A 25,177-nucleotide genomic window follows, 5' to 3' on the forward strand; every position below is an offset into this window, starting at 1 on the left:
ATGAATCTACAGCTGTGGGACCTGAGTGAACTCACTTTAAATCTCTCTCTCTCTGTACCCCTTTACTTTAGACCTGATGCAACATTTATGCGTTGATCGCTTTCATGGTCCCATATTATGCAAAAATCACTTTATTAAGTCTTTTACTGAAATTTGTGGGTCTTTGGTTTTCCTCCCAGCCCACAAGGTGTGATATTTAATGACAAAACCTGTACTTAGTAGTGCTTATGAATGTAAAATCCTGACCTAAAACGAGCTGTTTGGATTTTGGGGATTTGCCGACGTCAGCGATTCCCTTTTTTGACCAATCAGAAGCAAGTCTGACCTGATTGGTCCACCGGAGCAGATACCCCCAAACCCCCTCTCCGCCCACTCCCTTTCCCGCAGCTGCTCCAGCAGCCATCACTGCCATCACTGCTTTGTTTTTGGCTGTAAACAGCCACATAGTTCCATGCATAAGCTTCCCATCTCGGAAGAAGACAAGACTAAGTGGCTAGAGTTCATTTATCAAGGAAATGTGCCAGCTATACTCAGTAAAACTGTGCATGTGTGTGCTAGTCACTTCACGGCCGACTGCTTTTCCAACTTTGGACAGTACAACAGAGGGCTATAGACTGGTCCTGAATCCAGGCGCATTACCAACCACCCGCCAACAAACCTCGGACCCTGGAAATGTAAGTATTTTAAATGCTGTATGCTGCGGAGCAGATGTAAGAGCTTTTCCTCAGTGTCCTCCCTGTCTCTGTGTTAGCTTCAGGATGCTAACTTGAGCTGCGGTTAGCCTGTTGTTTTAGCCTGTAATGTTACGGTAAACTAGCTTCGCTGTTTTCTAAACATTGTGCACTCGGAGCTCGTGGTGCCGCTCTCAGTGACACGGATGAGCGGGGCGGTATCAGTGGTGGCTCATTTACATATGAAGGCCACGCCCACTAAATCAGAGCGTTCTGAACAGAGGGGCTATGAGAGCCTGGAAACAATGCTGCTGTGCTTGATTTATTGGCTTTTAGGACCAAAACATGTTACTACCATTTCATGAAGACATCAATGATCCATATTAAATTTCAGAAAAGGAGCAGAATATGGGACCTTTAAGACCAAATGTGGTCATTTACACATGAGGTCTATCTTAGCTGTCAAAAAGCCAGTTATAAAAAAGAAATAAAGATTTACAAATACTTTCTTCTCCCACCTCGTATATTTCAGCAAACTACAGTGCATTTCATTAGTGTCCTGTCTTGAAAATAATGAGACAAAGAGTTTTAATCGCTTGAAGAAAACACACGCAAGTATCAGAGCTCTGAAGCTGGCTTGAGCTAGGCTTAGCCTCTTTGCTTCAACGAAACTTTCTGTCCTAAACTGTTTTCTTGGTTGTGCATTTGTTACATGTTTGCCATTGATGCAGCTGTTTCAGCCTGGTGCTGCACCTTGTTGTAATTTGCAACACATTCACTCAGTTGCAGTGGTTTTGGACTTATGCATGTGTTTTTCAGTTTTCATCTCAAGAGCACTGGCAGCAGGATTCTCTTCGTTAAGATCATTTGGGCTGTTGCACACCATCTACCCCGCAATAACAAGGATCAATACAAACACACTTTGCTTTCTTTTTAGCTGCTTCTCGTTGTACAGCATCGGCACCAACTGTGGGGTCAGGAGGTTATCTAAAGAATTATCCAATCAAGTAGAGTCTCACCTTTTATTTTTATATTTATTTTTTTGTTTGATGGAACTTCAAGCCCAAGGTTCATTTCCAAACACAGCGCAGATTTTCTTTTCTTCCAAAGCTTAAAGAGCGTGACAAAAGAACAGACACACATGGCTTGCTATCTGCAGAGGTGCCATGTGCTGTGGCTGAAGGAACATTCCAGAAAATCGCTCTGGGCACACACCTGAACCCCATGCCCAACATTCTGAAATGTGTTGTGCTTTTAAAGCCGCACTCGCTGCATAAACTTGAGTGTAACTGAAATTCTCAGGCGGAAAATCCCAGAGAAACATGAATGATATGCTGGACGAAGGCTTTTTACATTCATGCTTGTAATCCCCCAAATTCTGGGAATGTTTCTCAGTCTAATCATCATGCTGCTGCATTTGTCCTTCACTCCTGCCAGCCTCACATGGGAGGAAAAAGAGAGCAGGGTCAGGAGTGAAGGGATAAAAGTAAAACAGGGAGGACGGAGAGAGGCTGACACAGATGAGCGCAGGCATGAAGACAGCTCCGGCAGGGGAAAAGGGCTCCAGAGGAAGAGTGGGCTGGATGTATAGGGAAAATTGGATAGGGAAACAACAGAAGGGCGGAGGAGAGGTGGTGAAGAGGAGATAGCAGCAGAAGAACTAGAGAGCCAGATGAAGTAGTGAGAGGGGGGAAATTGAAGGAAAGAAAAAGGATGGAGAAGCTTTCCCTTCCTCGCCGTGTACTGCAGCCTCAAAGTGGCTTTCATCCCTCGCATCAACATCCTGGGTTGAGAAACCCCTCTGCAGACTCCACACACACACATAGACACACATTCATCAAGCCAAAAAGCATCCTTTGACAGTAATCAGCAGTCTACCTTTTTGGCGTCAAACAAAACCCTTTTTTCTTGCATTTTGTTGCTACACCGAGCTGAAAGGAAGCCTGAAAGGGCTTCCTCTAATTGTAGCCAAAATGAGCGAGCTGAATATTGAAGCCTTTCTTGTTCAGATGGAGACAAAATTGATGATTTGTTTTCTTTTGAAACCATCAGGTGACTCACACAGGCATCATATAAGATATTCAAACACAAGCCGTGTACAGACAAACTCAGATTCTGATCAAATACCATCCAGCACAACCTTAATGCTACAGTTTATGGGGCCAAATTTAATTTACAGGATGTATTAAACCCACACACACATACACACACATACACACACCCAGTATTATCTGAGTAAAGAGTCACATAATCGCACACACACAGCCTGGGTAAATGCTGAGGGGAGACAAAGGAATTAAAGCGAGGCTGACTAACAGAGTATGACATGTCCAAGGCCTATCACTAATTATGCCCCCACCGCTACAAACTGCTCCTCCACTATGATCCACTGAAAAAGGAGACAGGGGAAAAGGCCGCAGCAATTACAGCTGAAACCAGCCCGTAAGTGAAGAGCATGTTAGTCTTAAAAAGGTGTCAGGAATTTTTTCATGCTGATGAAAACCTCCTCATGAACTTTCCTGCTCTTTGGTGCATGCGTCAGCTCTATGTTCCTCAGTCTAGGGCTTTGTTTGGGTGGTACGAGGACTATGATCCAGTTTTTTAGGCCAGAGAACTAACAGTAACTTTGTACCACCAGCTGCTAGGGTTGCTAAATTTCTCAATACTAAATATGCGACATGTGAACGGTGCCATGGTGGTGTGAGCATGACGTGTGAGTTCAATTCATATTTTGATTGACGATAGACTGTATATAGAGTGGACAGCATGGCTCCGCCATTTACCATTGTACGATTTTGAAGCCAAAATACACCCGTCACAGGCGCAGCTATTGGCAGCAGTTGTGCAGCCAGAGTCTGTGCAGTAGAGACTGTGAGGGATTCTGGGAAAATTCTGAGTGGAGCCCGGTGACAAAGATTATAATTATTTTTTTTCTTCTTGACTCTACATCCTGACATATTTTTTCCAGTCCCCGAAAAAAATACACAAGAACAGCAGCTGTCAATCATCGCTAAACGTGACGTAAAAGCTCTTTTTTTAACCACGAATAATTAATGAAAGTGAAACTTTTCAGAAAAAAGAGGACTTGAACACAAGACAGTCCAATATTATCCTCAAATCATCACAACAACCAGATGTGAGAAACATTTCTACGAGGTGTATTATTTTTCAAAAGTTTGACCACACCCCATCTGGAATGACTGGGGAGCCAGATTTTTTGACTACACTGCAGCCGGACACCGGGGCTGTCGCTTCGAGCTAAGCAAGATGACGTCCATTTATTTTACAGTCTTTTTTGCAGGTTATCCAAATTTCTTTTGCCAAACCAACCCAATAACACTATACAGTACCTTAACTTTGTTTTGCCTTTTTTTCCCCCATTTTTTTTTTATGTTCATAAAAAACTTGACTTGACACATTTCTGCTGTATACAACAACTTTCACATTATATGTCTCAAATCTATTTCAAATAAGTCAATTCAAAACCTAGAGCTAATTTACTCATTGAAAGCTTAATGGGAAGAGATGATTTAAAATGTTTATGTTGAATGTTACGTTAGCTAGCATAGAAAAAGCGACCACCGTGATAGTGCTTTGAGAGTAGGGGCGTTTTTTGTTTTTTTTTATTAAATGTTGAATTAAAAATGTAAGCTGAAACAAAAAACATCAGGACAGAGTTACAAAAAAATAACTTATCATTACTTCTTAAATTAAAATCTGTGTCTTACGTGGTCTGCCACTGCTGTTATATCTGATCTGGGATCTTTTGAGTGCAGTCTGCTGAATTTACAAGAGTTAATATGTCAATATATGGGATAACTGAGGTCTCGTATGTGACAAACCAATTTAGCCCAAAACACAGGATGTCCCGGCCGATATGGGACAGTTGGCAACCCTTCCAGCTGCATTATTTGTGAAATGGCTCCACCAACATGTAGTCAACGTTTCAGATTTCACTGACTCCTTCCAGCTCATCCTAAAAGCTACAGCAAGAAATTTAACGTGAAATGTGATGATCACACCCCTTATGTTTTAGCACACCTACACCAAGTACCTGTGACTTGTAGACTTGATTTAGCATCTCATAGCTTGCTTTCAAACCACAGGAAGGTCTGGCCCTAAGCTCTACTGCTGACCTTTTAACTTTTTACGAGCCCACTCTGAGCTTTAGCTCATCTGGCAAGGCTCTTTAAGTTGTCCCACCGTCTAGACTGGAGACAAAGATGACGGTGCTTTTTCTGTGAGCACCTGTACTGAAAATCAGCCGAATCAGTTTCATCTTTTGAATCTTAAATCACGATTTTGTACAAAGACTTTTTGCTTTAATGACTAAAAAACCATTTCCAAGGGTTGGTCAGACTTAGTGTCTGTTTATTTAGATTAGCCTGTGTGCCAAACAGCTGATTGTTTCAGTGCGAACATTTACTGTTACTTAAGTTCTCTTCAAATTAAATCCATGATTCAGTGTTTGGACTGGAAACTCTGATCAAGTACAGCTCAGCGACTTCACTCTTTTCTGGACCGAGCACTGAGTCTGTGGGTGATTCATTGTCATATTTTGTTGAACTGGGAAGTTCACCAGTGGCTATTACCAGAGCTGGATATCTAAAATTAGGCTTTATTATTTATTTTTGGAGTGTGGGCGATGTTCTGCAATCTTACTGCATGATTCAGGCTGCTGAAATGGATGAGTTTCTGTTTCTGTGCCCACATGAAGTGATGGTTCTGGACACATTAGCATGTACTTGGAAGAAATTTAGCATCTGGCTCGAAAAACAGGATAATAGGATGGTGGTGTGTATAATTTTGTCAGTTCTCTTTTTGAAAAACCAAGATCATTAATATGTTTTTTTTTTTTTTAATCCAATCTTCAGGTCAAATGTACCACTCTTCAAAACTCCAGAGAGGAACTTTTATTTTGTGTTGATTTTGCGCCCTCTGTGGAAAAAAAAACTCTGCTAATCTTTTCAAAAACCTTAAAAAATTGTTGTTTTTTTTAGTCTTAACAGAAATCTCATCTTGCTTTCTCTTCACAGTCCTCTTGCATTGGAAAATGTGTGACTAATCCCTTGATACCAAGATGTGCACACACAAACACTCTAAAGTATCACCCACATGGATTTGTATTGCCATCACATGACCCTCATTCCCATTTTTGTACCCCTTCTAATCTTCCCACAATGCACTATTGCATGGCTAAGAGATGACGACTGAGGCTGAGATGTTGCAGCATGCCATTTATCTCTGTCAGCCGCGCTTGAACACAAGTTCTTATTGGCTGCGCAGGATTCGTGATTGCTAAAGCGGCACCCCCAGTCTCTGAGACCGTGCTAATTAAACAGTAGGGAGAAAAAGAGCAAGAGGCCTTCACTCTCCGTCCTCTGAGGCTGTGTTTCTGCTGCATCTAGCTTTAACACAGCCCACAGACTGAGAACACACGCAGTAAAAACCCAGCTGAAAATGAAGTGACATGTCTTCACCATCCGTTTAATTTTTTTCTGTAGAGAATGTGATCGCAAAGGCTTACCTTTCTGCACTCAAGCAACCTTCCCAACAGTTCAAGAGCTGCAGGACAACAAGAAAAGAACACTTTGGATTAGAGATGGCTCACACTGTTGTAAAAAGAGCAATGATAGGAAGGTGATGGGGAAGAGTTCAAGAGGCATGGGTGAAGATAGCTGTGAATTTTGTTGTCGAATTATTATAATTACAGCTACAAGCACACAGCAATCTGCCGGCGTGAACTGAGCGCACATTCAGCACTGCCGTTCCTTTTTTCAGTGTAAAGGGCAAACATTTATTACCCACTGATTACATTTGGCAGGCATATGTGTCTGACACTTAAGCCCTTGTAATTTTCCAACCCGTTACAATAAACTGCTTCTCCGCCACTGATATTCAATCACTGCTTGTATGTGGTATATCTCCCATGGATTTCATGGGGGCACAAAAAAGGGGCTGCAAGAACAAAGGGGAAATGTGACTCAAAAGAGTGGGGGTGGTGGGCTGAGCAGCTTTTTAGTGCAGTACTAATTAAAATGTGGGCGGCACTTGAAAGGTCAGAGATTGACCAGGAAAAAAAAGAGAAAAAAGGGCCACGTCACTGCTGATTGTGTGCATAAGACGCTCAAGGTCTTGTTGATTAATACCAAGTTCACTTTCAAAGGGAGGGCCAAGAGAGATGGGAGAAGAATTAGTGGAGTGACTGATAAACAGCGCATCTCCATGCTGTGTTCCTTTTTCTTTCTTCTTTTTCCCCAGCTAGGAAAAGGTTCAGTGCTTGGCTTTGGCCGCAGTTGATTCTGGCTGAGTATTATGACTGCTGTGTATGAGGGCTATGTGTTTCAATAGCTGCTGTCAAAAAGCTGTTGACAGGCTTCTGTTTGCTGTGCCTGGTTCATTGTTCAGAATAAAAGCACACATTGGCTTTAACATGACAGTCTCAAGACATTTAGAAATAATCCAGCGCCATGGCGAGCAGGTGGTTGCAAATTAGAACCCTGCAGGGTGAGCAGTGTTCTTACACAATGAGGATCTAAAGGGATTCTACTTTGCATCACCACCCATTCACTTTACATCACCCAGTTTTTCCTGTCTACCACCATGAAATCACAAAATATAAGTTTTAAAAATGATTTGTGATTGGGGCTCAGCCACTCTCACATCTATCGTTCACTTTCAAGACATTAGCTTAAATATTTTGCCACATTGTCAACAGGCAAAGGTGAAACCTGCCAGAACTCCTTTCCATTGATTGATTGTGATCAGGTTGTCCCTGGCAGCACTTTTGCAACTGAGGATTGATTACACTTGTTCTGGGGGCTCAACCACTCAGGATTAACTGTTTAACACCGCTGGGTAATAAAGTGAGGTAATTAATCGCTACAGATTGCATCATGGAGTTATCACGTTTGTGGTAGATCTCATTAGAGATGTGCTCATATCCCCCCAGCCAAGGCAACGACCAATGCAGCGTTGCCAGAAATTGAGGTGATTGCAAAATTAAGATATGTGGTTACTGGAAAAATGCAGCAGCTTAATTCTAGATTGAATTCAGACAGCAGGTGGAACTTCACTGGAAGAAGCTGCATGAAACGATCAAAACACTGGCTTTAAAGGGTTAATACATGATGCGAGACATCACTCAGTAATCAGTGCATTTATAGAGAGGTTAAAGAATTTGTCTCTGATCTTCTACAAAGGAGCAGCACTCTGCTCCACTGACCTGACATCGTGAGTTTGCACCAGTTAACCCTTTAGAGCCCTGGAGATCTCATTTGCATATAAAGTTTCAATTGGCGATAGATTTGAAACCAGATAAGCTCGACCAATCATTATTCTTTCAAATAAAATCTGGGGCGTAACACTTTCATTTACATTTGACAACATGTTTTAGAGCAGTGGTTCCCAACCTAGGGTCTGCACCCCCAATAGGGGGGCACCAGAGAGCTCAGGGGGTGCGCAGGACTTTGACTGATCTGAAGCTATGAGGTTCTCAAAATTGTGTTCGTGCATGTTAAATAGAATAAACTGTTATTATATATACAATGTAAACAAACGTCTATGTTAAGAAATACATATTTGTCCACATTTCAAAACATTACACTATTCAGTAAGCACACCTCTGCAGTCTCTGAAACTCTGTGACCATGGGACCCAGAGATTTTTCTGTTTTCTTGTGTCGGTTTCACCTTATTTTTCCCATCTCTGTGTACGCTATGTGAAGTGTATTGGTCTGTCGGTGTGTGTTTACACGCATGTGTTTTGTGTGTCTGTGTGCATCTAAGCTGAACTTGTGCGCCGTGTGGGCTACAGGGCACAGAGGAAGGACTTTTGAGAACATGCAACGATGTAGAGAAAGAACGAGATTCCATCATGTAATTGAGATATAACATGAGACTATTTAGTCTGTTATATAAAAAATAAAAGAACAAGTTAGAGACCTGATCTATAAGGGAGGTACCCTTAAATTACTTCTGCCGTGATCTGACCCTGTATAAAAATGATCTCATAAAAAGACAGGCTTTATCATAATAAATATTTAAAGATCCCTGTATTTTTTAACTTTTGCTTTTTTTTAAAATACATGATAAATATTTCTATGAGATGTATTCATTTTTTAAAGTTTGACCACAGCCCATCTAGAATGACTGGGGAGCCTAATTTTTTGACTTATACTGCAGCCAGCCACCAGGGGGAGCAGTTTTCGTGACGACCTCACTTGAAGCTGAGCAAGATGACGTTCATTTTTTTTACACTCTGTGGTCAAACCCAACAATGTGCCAACCCCTTATCGGGTCTTTTACACGACAAGGGTTTTAGGGTGAAACGCAAAAGTTTTGTTGCGTTTCTTCTCCTTGTTTTAGCCAACCTAAGACACAATTTTTTGAAAATGGTAAACAGTAAGCCGTTTTTTTTTTTCAGTGGGAACTCTGATGTCACTCCTTGCTTTGCGCAAGTGTATACAACACATCCACAGCCCCATTGTTACATTTGTCATGGACTACCATGTTGTGCTTGTGCTGCTGAATCTGCCGACTGTTTTTCAACAAAATGTGCATCTGTTGCTCCACTTCTGCTCTTAGCATTCACTAATACACCAGATGATCGGCTCAACTCTACTTCAGTGGGGATCTCCCAAAAGCTGCATCTGGACAAGACAGTTATAGCACCACCTATAGGCCTGGCATAGTCTTGCTCTGTCATCCCCATTTGCTTTAGAGTTTGGGATCCTTGCTTGAATTTTTTTCAGCTAAGTTAAAATCTTCTAATAGCTATCTGATTATGTAATAGATTGGTGTATAATCATCATTTTACAACCCTTCAAAGCTATTTCCCCTTTTTTTACCCATAGTTCCTTTTTTAAAATAATACTCCACACCATGTCTGCAAATACAAACCGGTGAAGTATAGAACAGGGTTAGGTTAGACATAATTGGTGCACCATTAGGTCTAATCCATCCGTTGTATTCCGAACATTCCCTAACCAGTGGGGGACACAGGAAATCATTAACAGGTTGTGTCCAGCAAACAGCAGGCAGTACCAAGGCCACCTGTCAGAGGTCCTACCACCTTCTTATGAATTTCTGTCTGCTAATCGAGCATGAGTGAAGACTTTCCTGTACAAGCAGAACCACAACAGACCAGCTGGTTGGAGAAACAAACAGAAGGAGGTGATATGATCGACTGATTTGACTGATAGATTATGAGACACTTTAAATACTGAGACTGTCTCAGCTGAGAGAGCAGCTTCAAATTCTTGAGAGTTTCTTAGAAACTTTAGACGTTAAGATGACTTCTTTCCAAACAGAGAGCCCTGTTAAATGTGCCCAAGCTTGTATTCACTTTTTTGTATAGAAAGATTAAGATAGCAGACGTTACTGCTTGTCATTGGACTGTAAAATAACACATTTAACAGCACTAATTGGACAGTTTAATAACATATTTGGCTCCTGAGTGTACAGCCGCCACATTTCAATCTTAAAAACTCCACAGAGAGCCCCGCAGAGGCTAATAGATTTAACAAGCACTGTGTCCGTTCAGCTGCAGTCAGACAACACCTCGACAGGTTTGAGATTACGCTTTAAATATCCCCAAAATAATGAAAGTGAAATGTGTAAGCGCTGAGAGAATAGACATGATGACCTTCTTAAAACACCATCTGTTGCACAGCACAACCTCAGCAAGGCAAGATTAGCCTGCGAGGCTGAAATAGTCCCATTATTTGACACCCATGGTGTTTCACTGCTCTGTAAATGGCAAATCGCAGTATCTCCATTTTGTTTAATTTGAAATACAATCGTGCATTCCCATTCACAGCAATTTTATTCAGAGGCCAAAAGAAACACGCCTCTGCTATTGTGATTAATAGAATGGTGAGATTGGACTGGCACAAAGGAGAAAAGGGAAATGAAAGCACTGTCGACATTTCCATTTGTATCTGTGACAGCCGATCAAGCCGGCAAAGAAAGTGATATTATCCTGCTGTATGTAAACATAGTCTGTGAATATCAAACCTGATGAACAGTGATGATGAGCTGCCTACCTGAGTCACCCTGGTGCTGACAGGCTTTGTTGCTCCATTTCTTCCCAAACCAAACTTCCCCCCATCTCCACTGTCCATGTTTATGTACTCAAATTATTTTAGGATAAGAGACATTTCTTCTCCCGCACACCTTGGCGTCAGGGTCAATGTCCGCCCTGCTCCACTAACCCCATCCCCTCCACCCTCGGTTCCTTAAGATTTTTTCTCCCCCTTTCGAAATCCTTCGTCCATTGCCCTCCTGACAGCCACCCATCAACCTGGGTGCAATTTAAAAAGCCCTTCAACAGCTGCCATTCCACAGGGCTGGCTATCAGTCCAGCTGCCAAAGCCCAGACAGGGACTCTGCTTCAGCAAGCAACTTTGAACGTCAGGTTGGTTCCCCCAATTCCAAATAGACTGAAGGTGAAAGACTCTATTTCTCAAAGATTGGCTCGGCTGAAGACGGGGTGACTGAGCTGCTTCCTTCCTGACATGTTACTGCCAACATCTGGCATGCAGTGCTAGGGATTGGACTCTCATAGTTTCACTGTAATAGGCTGACGAACATGATTCAGTAACACCCATAAGTCATAATGTGCTGTTTTATTATTGTAAACATTATGAAGCTTTGCCAAAAAAGGAAAAGCTTATGGGAAGGTACAGTAAAGGATGAATATCTGTGGCTCTGCAGAGATTTATGACTTGCCTCTGTGGCTGTGTCAGAGCCAAGAAGCATATGCCTCTCTGCTTGCCTGCATGCAAACATTGCATACATTGCTTGTCTAAATGCGCATGTTGCCTGAAACAATCAAGTGAAAACAGCTCAGGCTTGAGGCTGGCCAGCCTGCTGCTGTGCACTTCTCTCCACCATATGTCTTTGTCAGAAATATTTGCTGTGCGCCGAATGAGGGATGAAATCAATCCAAGTGCTGTTTTCTCAGTTGCTCCTTCTTGAAGGCAGAAAAAAAAATTGTACTGATACTTGCCAGATCAGCCCACATTGTCAAATGTAACAACTGGCCACCAGTGACATCCGCTGACAGACCATCTGGTCTCCAGCGTCCAATAGCCGTTTAGGGAAAGAATGGAACGGCTGAAGCTTTTTCGCCTGTCTCAATTAGCAACTGGGAGAGATGGATGTAGGAACTGCTGTGGTGTTATGGACCAGGCAGAGGTGTTTGTTTTGTGCCAGGCAGAAAACGTGTGGAGGTGGTCCAAAGGCGGCTCGCACTGGCAATCTGGCACTTTCGCTGAATGCCAGATGGGCCGAGCCACCTAGCGAGCTGCAAGACCACCACCAGTAATGAGAAGAAAGGTTGTGGGGAAAACAATTCTTGTGATGTTGGCACCATCCATCTCATTGAGGGGTCATAGGGTCACCACAGAGTTAGCGCTGGTAGAGACCAATGCAACCCTTTTAAATGAATTCATCCATGTAATGTCGAGGGAAAGGTCAAGCTAGGAGAAGTCAAGCGGGAATTATTTAAATTAAATCAAGACAGAAAGAGCAGAGCTGGCTAATTTGGAGGGGAGAATGGTTTTTCCAGTCGAACCCTGAGTGAAAATGGACTAAAATGCTTCACCAGGCCTTGTTTTTCATCAACCACTCAGCTGGGCTTCTGCTGGACTCTGCCTACCCTGCCTGGAGATAAAATCAACCACATGGTGAGCAGAAACGTTGTGTAAAGACACCTGATATAATAAAATGCTGTGTAATTGTAAACTTTGAGTTGTATTTCAGCCTTTTGAACTGCATCTTGTCCACTTCACAACCTAATAATGCTCTAATAATGTGTAGCAGTCTTCCACATGCTGCTTAGCAGAAGGACATTTCAGCTACATTGTATAAGTGCTGCATATGTCTGAGGGAGTGAAGCTATTTCCAACTGCTTCTCCTGGCCCAGCTACAGCTATTGTGTTGGGGACTCTCGCCATCCGCCAAAGCTTTTAGTCCATTGTGTAGCAGCATCAATTTTTGCCCATAGCTACAGGACCACATGAACAAAAGCTCCAGTTGGCTGGGTCACACTGCGATGTACCTGGGGGATGTACGCATGTTTTGCATGGACCGGGGAGGGTAACTGTTGGGTCCATTAACATCAGAGAGGACTGCAGCTTCCAAGCTGAAAAATTGCCCTAAAGCGAGCTGGCATTATGGTGAAGCATCTTTCCCTGATCCCATTCAGCAAAGAAAGTTAATGGAGTTGAAGTGGGTCGTCTGGAGTTAAATTGAATCTGCTGCCAATGGAAAAGCTTTGATGTAGCAAAGATTAAGCAATTGTTGTAATTTTATGTGCAGCCCAGAGTGCCATCAGCTTCTGAAAGCAGCCTTTTTTGAAACCTCCAAGTCCATCAAGAGTTTCTTTACCCCTGATGGTGACAACATGCTGTGAAATACAGTAGTTAGTCGTCTGCATATCATGTAATATGTCAAGTGTTCTGGAAATTAGATGTGTAGTCATTTTCTGTCGGATTGAGTGCAGCATCAGGGTGCTAGTTTGGGTTGAAAACATCCCACATGATCAAGAAAGGTGAAGACAATATCTAAATTTTGCTTTTGGCCTGTAGATGAGAGACAAACACAAAACAAGAAAACTAAAGTCAGTGTTTTTATAATTTTCTAAATGAATACTTAGTGTCATCTTGTACGTTAAAAATGCTATGAGGAGGATCTGTTTTGATTGCACTCCCTCGCCACCTTCTGGCCCGGAGTCTCTGTCCACTGTTGTAAACTACTCTTGGTGAGGCGTGTATTTGTTTTGGAATTAAATGGAGATTGGATCGAAACAAACTTTCTCTGTTGAAGACAACTTTTTACTGGATACAAGGCGCCGATGTAAGGTATTTATCAGTAGCACGGCAACTCTGAATCTGAAACTTATGGACAAGGTTACTATTCCCGCAAACGTAGCAGCTGGCTATATACTAGCTTGGTGCTTTGACTTATCTGTAGGCTAACGTGACAACAAGTAAACACTGTCAGTTTGTAAGTAGTTTAGTAGCTGTCTATATTTAGCACAGTTAGCAGCCCAGTGCTCTAAGACATCTCTGTAATGTGTAACGTCAGTAAATCCTGGTTAGCTTTCTCCTGCCTGTCATCTACCAAGCAGAGCTAACATAACCTCACTCTTTGTTTTACTGATAGACTCTCAAGTTTGAATAGGAATGGACGCTATTACAAACAGTTTAGCCCTTTTATTACAGAGTGCTACAGCCCGAGCTAAAAGCTAATTGGCTTTTAGCTCGGGCTGTATCAGTTTAGCTTTCTTCTGCTCTTCTGTTCTTTTTCTGTCTGACTGTTAGGCCCCTGTGTCCACCATCACTACAAAATATTTTAATTATCTTATCTTGATACTAAACTTTGGCAGTTGGTGTGGCGTTGTCATAAAGACCTTGACATGCCGTACATTAATCTGGTCCTGGACGACCTAAAGTGGAAGCTAAGAGGTAGCTATTAAAATAGCATGTAACCAGCAATATTGGTGCTGATAATCTCATTTTAAAGAGTGGGTTACGATCAGGCATACACCTAGAAAGGAGCATTTTTCAAGATCACTTTCAAACTCCTCACAGCCCCTTTAAAATACTATTGTGTATGTGTCCACACTACCATATAATCGCATTAATAGCGCTGCATTTCTTATACCAAAACGGAGCACATTTCCCTTAAAGAATGCACATTTCAGCTCCAACATTTTGAGTTCCAGACAGTAGTGTGTACACTGACTGTCAAATCTGTGAACTAGTTTGTCAGAGGCTCCAACCTTCAGAATAAAACAATCCTGAATGCATAAAAAAATACTGCAAAGTTATTATTCCAGAACACTCCAAATAAAAAAGTCTTGCAAAGCAAGATTTAAACCTCCTCCTGGTCCATTTCAAGAAGTGCCAGCCAGCGTTGTACCTGTAACACATACTACAACTCCTAATTGATTTTACAAGGCAGCTTAGGCACTAATTGCTGATTTGCCTGGGGAGATTCTTGATCCCAATGGCTTAGCAACTTCTTTTTGTGGTGTGCTGTTGGAGGAGATTTTCATTCACGGGAGAGCAGACAGGACAGGGATTGAATGAATGCATGAGGAAACAAGTTGTGTACTGCATTTAGAGGACAGCCAGATATGAGCACTTTGACATGAGCCAACAGATACATGCCAGGGAGCTTGCTATTATTCCACATCCTGTTTGAAATATGTCTTTTTTTTTTTTGCACAAAGTGTTCATGTTTGAAGAACCATGATGATGATAGCCAATTACACTACATCTGACTGCAACAGCAGGGGAGCAAGACATGATTGCAGTTTGGTAAATAAAGGCAAAATTGCTTTCAGTGTTAAAGGATGAAATTCAGGGCAGATCTTTGGAAGGGTGACATTTTATAGATGTGTGATACAATTTACTGCAATAATCTTGCAAGTTTGACATCAGTACACAGCCTCAGCATGTGGAACATTTGATAACACCATCACAAAGATGGTAGTGATAAAAAAGGCACTTTTAATCTTGATGCAATTGATTTTAGTTTCCTCCTTTGGTAAGTCGTGCAGTGCCAAACAATTAAACCAATACCCTAATGTCCCTAAGTCTGCTCTCCACTGATTTGAATTTGGAAAAAAACAACAATTGAATTGTCCTAATGCTCATCAGAAAAAGGCTAATAAATCAATCAGCTTTGGTCAAAGTGGCAGGAAGTCTTTCGGATTCACATTATTGGATGATAAAACTCATGCTGCTCACACTGTGGCTGCTGCATAGACAATGAGTACAATCCTGACTTTGTCAACCGGTGCATTTGCCATTTTCCCTTTTATGCTCTGCTGGGCTTTGAATAAAGGTCCAGAGCTGTCAGCATTACTGGATGTAAAGCTTATTCCAGCCAAAGATGAGAAATATAACGGTACCAAAGTCAACGTCCTGTTCAGTCTGGAGCAAAGCTGCAGCCTTTACACAGACATTACACTTTGACTCAGGATTTTTCTTTTCAACACCAAGCTTAAATGCCACAGGAATATCATTTTTTGTCATTGATCCTCAAGTCTAGGAGTAGCCTCCAGAAATTAACACCAAATACTGAGCAACACATGACCAAAATATTTAAAACTAGACCTTTACTGGTGGATGACAACCAGTGCTAAGGTGTGTTACTGCCACCCACAGTGTGGAAGTGTGAATTAAATATCTGACTACTGCAGGCACAGAGAGTCTCACAAAAAAACAAAAGCACACTGAGGTTGTTTTGCCTCATCTGGAAAAATCTATTTGACCCATCAGTTGAGAGCCAATGCTTACCGTCATACCTGTGCCAACTGAAAAACCTGAAGCGATTACCTTAATGTCAAGAAGAGAGTGTATGATAACCAGTGGCGATTGCTCTAAGACTGCAAGGGAAGCTCAGCTTCCCCTAAAATGTCCCCAAAAAGTGGTGATATGTACTGCTGTGTGTACATTTCATTGACAAAATATGCGTTAGAATTCCTTCATCTTTTGTTCAGAATCAGCTACCTATCACAGGTAACTGGCTCAACCTCCTTCTCATTCATTCCCGCAGCGGCTCAGCGCTTTAACACAGTCGGACGCTGAGCGTCTTCTGACTTCAGCGGGAAAGCGTAGAGTGGGTTGTTCCACTGTGGAAACTGGACGGTCATTGGATAAACGCTGGGCTTTGTCCCGCCCTCGGATGCTGAGGGTCTCTGGGGGTCTATGAGACAGTGGGCTGGCCTGGACGCTGGGCTTCTGCATGATGATTGGATGATCTGTCTGAGGCCGAATCCCTTTTTGATTGACAGTGAAATGAGCCAGTCAGCGATCTTGAAGTATAACCATCCGCTGGAGCATCTTCTCAGTTGTTCTGGACTAATCTGGAGGCTTTATCGATCCCCAGTGAGTTTACTTTTCTTAAAAACAATGAGCTTTTCGTAAAAACAATGAGCGTTGTGTTTAAACATTCTCTCTCTTTTCACCAATAAGCAGCTACAGATACAGCTGCGGAGCTTCTCCCCCTGTCACTCACACTTACAGTCTGTCGTAGTCTCACGTAGCAGCTCCAGCTGCTAGCAAGCTGACACGGAGGGTAGAATTTACGTTTAAATTTAAAAAAAAAAAAAAAAAAATTATGATGTTGGCCGGAAAAAAATGAGCCTCCCCTCCTTGACTGACCAGCAGCCACCACTGATGATAACGTTTGCAAAATAGTAACATAGGTATGAACGATTTCATGCTGCATTTGAATCTGCAATGTATATATTTCCCCTCCAAAAGCAGTGTCCATGCACCCTTTTGTGGTGAATCAAGTAACCAAAACAACAACACCCTAATTCATCAGAGTATACTTAGTCATGATTGGTCAATACTACTTAAACTGTAGACATATGACAGAGACAAGAAAACTTTCCATGCTCAACATCTGTATGTTTTACCTATCTAAGGATTGAAATTGAAACAAGCTTAAAACGTAAATGAGGTCATGTTTTTCAGCTCAATGTTTTAGAACCATGGCATGTGAACAGTTTCCTAACCTAACTGTGAAAAGAGTGCATACTTTTCAAAGTTTACATCCATATTTTCTCCTCTAGCTGTCACACTCTACACAGCAGATTCAGGTGGTAGTAATCTTGTGTTGTAACAGATTGTTTAGCTGTCCTTGAGTGGCAGATTAAAAAAAAAAAAAAAAGAGGGAGGAAAGATAACAACCGACAATTTGCCTCTCATGTCACTTGTCAGACACAGTGGTGGCCTGATGCAGAGTCCTTTAGGCTGCACGTCAAATGCTTCCATACTGTAAGTTCTGATCTGTTTTTTGTTTCTTTTTTCATGCCTTTTACTTGCTACACAATTTTTTTTAAATGCCAATTTTGTGCAATACATAAGGATCAGAAAGCAATCTGATATCAAGTTAACTCCCAAGAAAATGAAGTAGAAACTGTCATTTAACGGTATCATAATAATTACAATTAGCTTATCTTATTTTTTGTTTGAGAATAATGATGTGCCTTTCAAAATAAAGCACCTCTTTAGAGACAAAAGAGGGATAAGAAAAATTCATATGTATCTTTTCTAATAATAAAAAAGTTCATCAAACAAGGATGTTCATTTCTTATAGAAATGCCTGAAAAACAAAAGAATGGTTCCCACTGCAAGTCTATCTTTACATCTCCCAGGTGCAGCTTGTCTATGACTAGCTCACACTTTCCCCAACGTTTCAGTTTCAATTCAGAGTGTGCACCTCAAACTCTGCTGAACCAAACAGTATGGGAATATGGTGGGAGTAATCTGACAGAATATATGCAGTTTCATAAGGCTAGCCAGGCAGAAAATAGATAGGGGGGCTGTGATTTGGGGGAGTTAGGATGGGAATGGTGGGGGTTACAGAGAAATAATGTGTCACTCACAGAGGAGTCTGCTGCCACGGCAGTCAAGACTTAAGCATGACGCACTGCTTCTTTCATGTGATAAACCCTGCAAAGCCCAACCTTTCACCTGCTTTTAATGTCCTGGAAGAAACGCAGCAAGAAAAAGAGACTATATGATGAAAGAGATCAATTTAGACTCATTTTTTCTCATCATTCATTTTGTCCGTAGAGCCTTGATGTAAGCTCGGTCTTTCTGTATGTGCCTTGACAGAAGTGCAAGGTAATTATTGAAACATATGGATGGCTGGGCCCTCTCTAACCCTCTCTCTAATGATGCTTGGCTATTACAGAAGGGCATCAGAAGGACACTTCTACTATTAACTGATATATCCCACCAGAGATCCATGACTTATCCCAGACTTGTTGGCTGAGGAGAAACTGTAGGAGCTTAAGCGAGACATTCATGACCTTATTAATGCTCATTCCACAAATCTAAACAGGTAGTATGACCTGGATGTTACAAATTCAGTAATGTTTCTCTTAAGGCTGTCAACATTAACATATTAATCCTAATGTGACCAAAGTTCCAAATGAGAGCTTTATTTTCTTTAATCCTGTGTTATTCTGTCCTTTTAGGCACAACACAGGTAAGCTGCTGCACTGTCTTTCTGAAGAACTTCAATATATTTTAATTCCATTTCTTCGACTTGTCAACAAAACATCTGCTTGTAAGGCTATATGCTACTTAGAAGCACAAAGGTGTCAATATGCACCATAACAACCACAACAGGACTGTCAGCTGATCTTTGGAGTTACAATTTAATATTAATGAGTTTTTTCCTTATATACATCTCAGTTTACACATTAATACTAGCTCCTACAAACTTCAGAAGCTATTAAGATTTGAAATGCTCCACTATATTTCCTAGCTACAATTTTACATTTTTTATTTACCAGACACTTTGGTCCAAAGTGACATACAGCACAAGCAAAAATTTGGAAAAAGTGAAAACCTTATTTAGCGTGACAACTTCAAGTTATTTGGCTGGGGGTGCTTTTCTTTTCTTTTTTTTTTTTGCTTGTTTTTTCCCCATGTAAAATAATGCCACAGCTAACCACAATTAAAAGTCAATGTCACCGATATGGTTCAGCCTAGCTAGTTGCTGATTCTGTCTTTCTGCTATTACATGTTGATCATGTAAAATCCATAAGATTAATCAGGCTTTTTCTGCATTCAAAAAGTGCATAAATGAAATAGTGCGATAGAGGAACTATGTCTAGATAAGTAAGCAAAACAACTGACTACAGCAATGAACTGTTTAATGCTTAAACTGGTCACACTAGACCACTTTTGGCTAGTTTTGGTACTCATAGTGATCTGAATCTGGGCTTGTCGTATCTGATTATTTATCAAAATAATATTATAATATCATGTTGGATGGTAATGATTCAAGGCCCAACTGCCTCTAATGCAATACCCACACTAACCAATGTGAAAGGCAGAACCTTCCACCAAATCTTACAATCTTCTTTCTGAAGCTTGTGAAGATAGAAGCAAATGTAAGCACAACTGTACCCCAAGCCAGGTGGGATATAAAAATAAAAATAAATACAAAGCTCAGCATGGAGAATAATTCATGTGTCACACTGACCATCCTTCATGATTGATTGTCTTCCAAAGTCATGTTTGATTACTACAACATACGACATATTCCTGCAGTCTCGTGGTTTTAAAGTGGTGTTGATCCAACAGTCACCTCCTGTTAAAGGCTTGCTGGTGGCCATAGAGTCAAAAGCCGCGTTTCCACCAAGCAGTCCGGTTTGGTTCAGTACGGTTTAGGACAGTTAAGCCTGATCTCGTTTGCATTTTCACAGCAAACTGTGCCCTCTCTGGGCAGGCGGCATGCAAGCTGGATGCCGAAAGCCACAGCGAGAGGAACCAAACCAGTCTGCTTGGTGGAAATGCAGCTAAAGGGTTACTCACTATTAGTTTGTCAGTATAATCCTTCTTTTCATAAAGTCTCTTTTAGATTTAAAAAGCAGGACTCTGTCCATTGGATTTCCTTGTATGTGGTGAACAACTTTGACTTCAGCAGTGTTGAAGGTTTGAGTGTGGTTCAAATGCCACAAAAATTACAGCTAAGCTACACTGGCTTTTACTCATTGTCTTCCCAGGCTGCTTGTACAATGAAAGTCCAAATAACATTCAACAATGAAGGGTCTCAATTTCCGTTATTGCAACATTTTACACATTTTATGGATAATTCACTTCATATTTGTTTTTGTTTTTTTTCAAAAAGTGTTATGAGACAAGTGAGGATGAAGCAGAGCCCCAAAGTTAGGACTGTGTAACCTGAATCATTAGCTGAACTCTGTAGAGAAAAGAATACTCCATTTAAACACCACTTTCAGCTTCCCCCAACTCCATATTGGACAATCATTTAACCTATTATTAATAAATATAACATGAAAAGCAGCTCTTAGATCACTTTAAGATTTAGCAAAATGGTTTCACCATGAAAGAGGATTCCGCTTTACAAGCCCTCAGGTCGGAAACGTTTCGGGATGAGTCATTTATTTCCCAATGAAAGCTACTTCTTCAACTTCCAGGGCCATAATTAATGAGATCGACATTTTCAATTATCTGTTTCCTGCCTTTTACTTAGCTGTTTGAGCGTGCAGCAAAAGAACAGCTGTTGGCTTCGATGGGGTAGGAAGACGGGTGATAGGGAACAAAGAGGGCAGCATCTGCCTCTGTGAAAGATGGCGTGTTATTTTAATTTTTTCCATACATGTCTTTGTGTGGCATACCACCACTGGAGCAGATTACCTCCAGGTGTGTCTGATAAAGTGAAGCATAATGCACCAGTTTTGGTAAAGTTATACAAACAGACGAGTTGTTTTGATGGTGTTATCCTGGACGTGAACAGTTGGTGCAGAAATAACTGCCTGTCTGATGCTGCTCTGTTACCCTTTCTTTTAAAACACCGTCTAATACAAACACGAGTAAAGCACTGCTTACTGTAAAAACTTCACAGTGCTCTCCCTAGGGTGTGTGACAGATGTTAACGTCTTTCTCGCTGCACCACACCAGCAGCTTTCCTGACATCCCCGCTCATGTGGTAACTTGGCAAATTCGCAATAGCCTTTCAGAGTTGTTTAACGTCGAGCAAAGATTTTTCACCAACAAAATGGGTCATGTAGAGGCATGGGGCCCTTTTTTTTCATTCTTCCACCAAGGTCAGTAGGTCTCTGTTGGCTTATGGCCTATTCAGCTGGGAGCTGCAATTAGGCTGTGAAACCATGTCTCATACCGGGTTAGTCACCGGCTTCACTTGCCCACTAGTATCATACATACATCACCCACGGTTGCACCATGCAGAGTATTTGGATGGCCAAAGTGAGCCCACAGGGGAATCATTAGTTCACATGTAAATAAAAAGAGGAATGGATGCAGATTTCACCTTGTCGGTTTGTAGCGTAGAGAATGACAAACTAGGGTCATATGGCCACGGCACTGCAGAGGCCTTTGGTCACGCTCGTTGTGATGCTGTGTGACAATTGGGGATTTGAAAACTGCAGACAAGAACAGATACCTTCCACGTGAAGATATTCAAATAAACCAGGGGTAGCCAACCAGTCAGAGACCAAGAGCCATAAATATTACCGTGGTACTACAAAGAGCCACCTTACACACAAGGTTTAACAAACACATTTTATCTCACACATAGCGAAATGACGAAAAAGAAAATTAATATGTTTCCAGTTTTCAAAGCAAGATTTGTTGTGTTTGTAAGTGTGTTTAAATTTGTACTTGGAGCTGTGTCAAAGACACATTTCTGTATTTACTGCAGAAGAGACAAAGTTCTATCTATCTATCTATCTATCTATCTATCTATCTATCTATCTATCTATCTATCTATCTATCTATCTATCTATCTATCTATCTATCTATCTATCTATCTAGATACATAGATAGCTATGAGAACTAAGTGACTGAGAGGAGCACATGTAGTCCATAGACTAAAAAAAAGGAAGTCATCTTGCTCAGCTCGAAGTAAGGTCTCCACAAAAACTGCTCCCCCTGGTGGCTGGTAGATTTATAGGTTAAAAAATCTGGCTTTCCATCCATTCCAGTTGGGCTGTGGTCAATCTTTATAAAATTAATACTACTCATAGAAATGTTTCTCACGTCTGATTGTTGTGGTGATTTGAAGATATCATTTGGCTGCCTTGTATTCAAGTTCTCGTTTTTCTGAAAAAGTTTGTTTTCATTAGTTATACAAGGTTAAAAACAAGGCTTTACATAAGGTTTATTGATGATTAACATCAGCCGTTCCCGTTTATTTTTTTCGGGGATTGTAAAATATGTTTAGAAGTAGAGTTGAGAAGTGATTAGACTCTCGAAAGAAAAAAATGATTACTATTTTTGTCACCCAGCTCCACTCAGATTCTCCCAGAATCCCTCACAGTCTCTACTGCGCAGACTCTGGCTGCAATTGCTGCCAATGGCTGCGCCTGTGATGGGGTATTTTGGCTTCAAAACCGTACAATGGTGAATGGCAGAGCCACACTGTCCACTCTATATACAGTCTATGATGTAGACATGTTGAAGAGAAACTGAAACTTAAGCACTAGTCTCTAGGCCCAAGTATTTATCAATACTAATCCCAACAGAATGAATTGAAGAGCCACACATCAAGAGGCAAAGAGCCACCTTTGAAATAAACAACAAAAATTAAACACAGAATTATGGCACAGGGGAGTAAAAATAAATGTAAAAAGAATGAAGCAGCACATATTTGCATGACTACGTCGCCTTATTGTGTTTGGGTGCAGTTATTCGTGTGGCCCCACTTTCATGCATTTTTCTCTTTTCTTTCTTTTTTTTCTCTTTTTGCATTTGTACAGTTTCTGAGAGAGAATGCAGACCCTGATGTGGTGAAATAGTTTCATGCTGAGTTCAGTGAAGCGCACGTAGTTCACTGAATTCTGTTGTACATTCTCACTTTTTTTGCACATCACAGGAGATGCAACAGCTCATTCTTCCTCACTAGGCCCGAGCGAGTCAAAGATGCAAATGCAGGCATTCAAGCATGGAACCCCTGACCTCAGTCGGCAAGTCTGAAATTATAGAACAGCCAGCACTTTTCCCTTCCCCTAAAAGAACGTGAAATATGCATTAGCTGATTTATTTTTTTCTCGACAAGATAAAAAAAAAAACACCCACAGGCTTGATTTTTTTTTTATCATGTTGCTCGTAGAGGCAACAGAAAAAGATCAGAAAAATGACAGCGAGTGACATATTCAGTCTGACTTTCTCTGATGCCATTTCAGATCATATCTGGCACGCTGAAGTCAGGAGGTTTTTACAGTCGGGTCAAACCGCAGAGGAGGGGAAACAGTTCTGGTTTAAAGTGTGGCATCGGTACGAGGCAAGCACACCAGCTACAGACCAATTTCACATCATGGCAGACAAAAATGGTTCCACTTCATGTTTGTGAGGTCTGTGGGAGATGTGAAAAATGTATACCCGGAAAATGTGTGTGACAACCAGTGCCATAACACACTTCTCTTCAACTGCTTTGCTGTTCTGCTTCATGTCAGCACATGCCGTTGTCTACGGTGATTAGAGGTGGCACTGTTTGAGAAATGAAAGTACTTGGTTCATATTTTCAGAGCCTTCCAGCGTGGCGGGAGGTGGTGCATGCACAGTAGAATACAAACCACTCCAAACAGGCTCTATAAACAATAATTTGATTCTTTCATATATGAATTTACCTGAATATCAACTCTGCAAGAGCAGCTCTGCAGGAAATTCTCCGTGCACAGATCTTATTTAGCTGCAAACGTGGAGAGCACGAAAACGCTCCATCAGCTCTCATAAGCATTTCAAAGCAGTCAATAGTGTTGTGGATCCGATGTGCCACACAGCTGGGCTTACATTCAGCACTCCCTGTGTTGGTAGCTTCTGGGGCTAAGAAGGAGAAAACTGGGTTGAGTCTGTTTGCGGTCCGAAGCCGTGAGCCCACCCATGTGGAACGTGCCGAAAAATAATTAGCACAATAACACAGTGGGGGGAAAAAAGAAAATGCAACTTGAGGAAATCAACTGTTAAGAAACATCTGAGGCTGCGGCAAGCTGTGTCTAAGCATATGCTCCTCCGGTGTTTTCAACAATGCTCAATCTTAAGTTCCCGCAGGAGGAAGAAAAAAGCTCTATTTACTCTATTTATAGATGTTCATCTTTAACGGTTCTTTAAGATGGACTGTAGCTCTGTGGTTTTTCCATCTGGTGTATTTTCCACGAAGCATTTCATGTTTGTTTAAGTCCTGGGATCAAGTATATTAATTTTACCAGTGAAAATAAGTTGTTTGTTTGAATGTGATATTTGTATCCAAAAAATTAGTTGTTATTTGTGTTGTTTAATGTGGGCACAGGTATAACTAACTTCACTCAGGCCTCTGACTTTCTCCTTTATTCTTTAACTGACACAGTGAAGATGGAATAAAGGCAACAACAAACACACCCTGTATATACATGAAAATAATGCACAGCATCAGTACTCGATTATAAACTACTGTATGAGGTTATATTTGTGCCACCAGAAACTGAATTTGAATTTAAATATTGAATTTGAAAAGCATGATGTTTAATGTAATTTAATGTTTTGAAAATGTATTTTTAATTGAATTTGAAATAGTATCTTACCTTTGAAAATTCAACTCTTTTTATATTTTAATTCAAAGACATAGAATTCAATTTCAATCCACAAAAGGCAGATTCAGTTTAATATTTCAATTTTGGAACTCGGAAGGAGGAACTTAGAGTGACGTCTTCTCCGAATCAGCTTTAATTTTGAAAAAAAAAAAAAAAAAAGTGCTAACATACCAGGCCTGTTGTGTTAGCCGTTGTTATCACCCCCTGCGTTTTAGTTCCTATACCACACAAGGGATATAAATAACACTGTGGCAGCATTTCTACAAATATAAGTTGAACAATACTATGTATACGGCTGTTACAAATATTTGTCAGAAGTGCTTATGAACTGATTATTACAGGAGCTTGATAACTGTTTAGAAAGGGGGGCAGCCATCTTCGATTGTCAACTCTGACCTCAGGGGGTGTTCCAG

At 41.1% G+C, this 25,177-nt stretch overlaps 1 protein-coding gene across 24 annotated transcripts in view; it reads right to left on the reverse strand.

Annotated features, from left to right (window-relative positions):
- LOC141784311 (receptor-type tyrosine-protein phosphatase delta) overlaps positions 1 to 25,177 on the reverse strand; it is a 471,971-nt gene that overhangs the window by 160,265 nt on the left and 286,529 nt on the right. For all 24 annotated transcript variants that reach the window (XM_074662121.1, XM_074662118.1, XM_074662109.1 and 21 more), the window contains exon 9: positions 6,199 to 6,236. The gene's annotated coding sequence lies outside the window, so the exon portion shown is untranslated. The remainder of the gene's footprint in view (positions 1 to 6,198; positions 6,237 to 25,177) is intronic.

The sequence above is a fragment of the Halichoeres trimaculatus genome, unplaced genomic scaffold (genome assembly GCF_033239565.1).
Source record: "Halichoeres trimaculatus isolate MK-OKI-2021-1 unplaced genomic scaffold, fHalTri1.1 fHalTri1_scaffold_22, whole genome shotgun sequence".
Taxonomy (NCBI): Eukaryota; Metazoa; Chordata; class Actinopteri; order Labriformes; family Labridae; genus Halichoeres; species Halichoeres trimaculatus.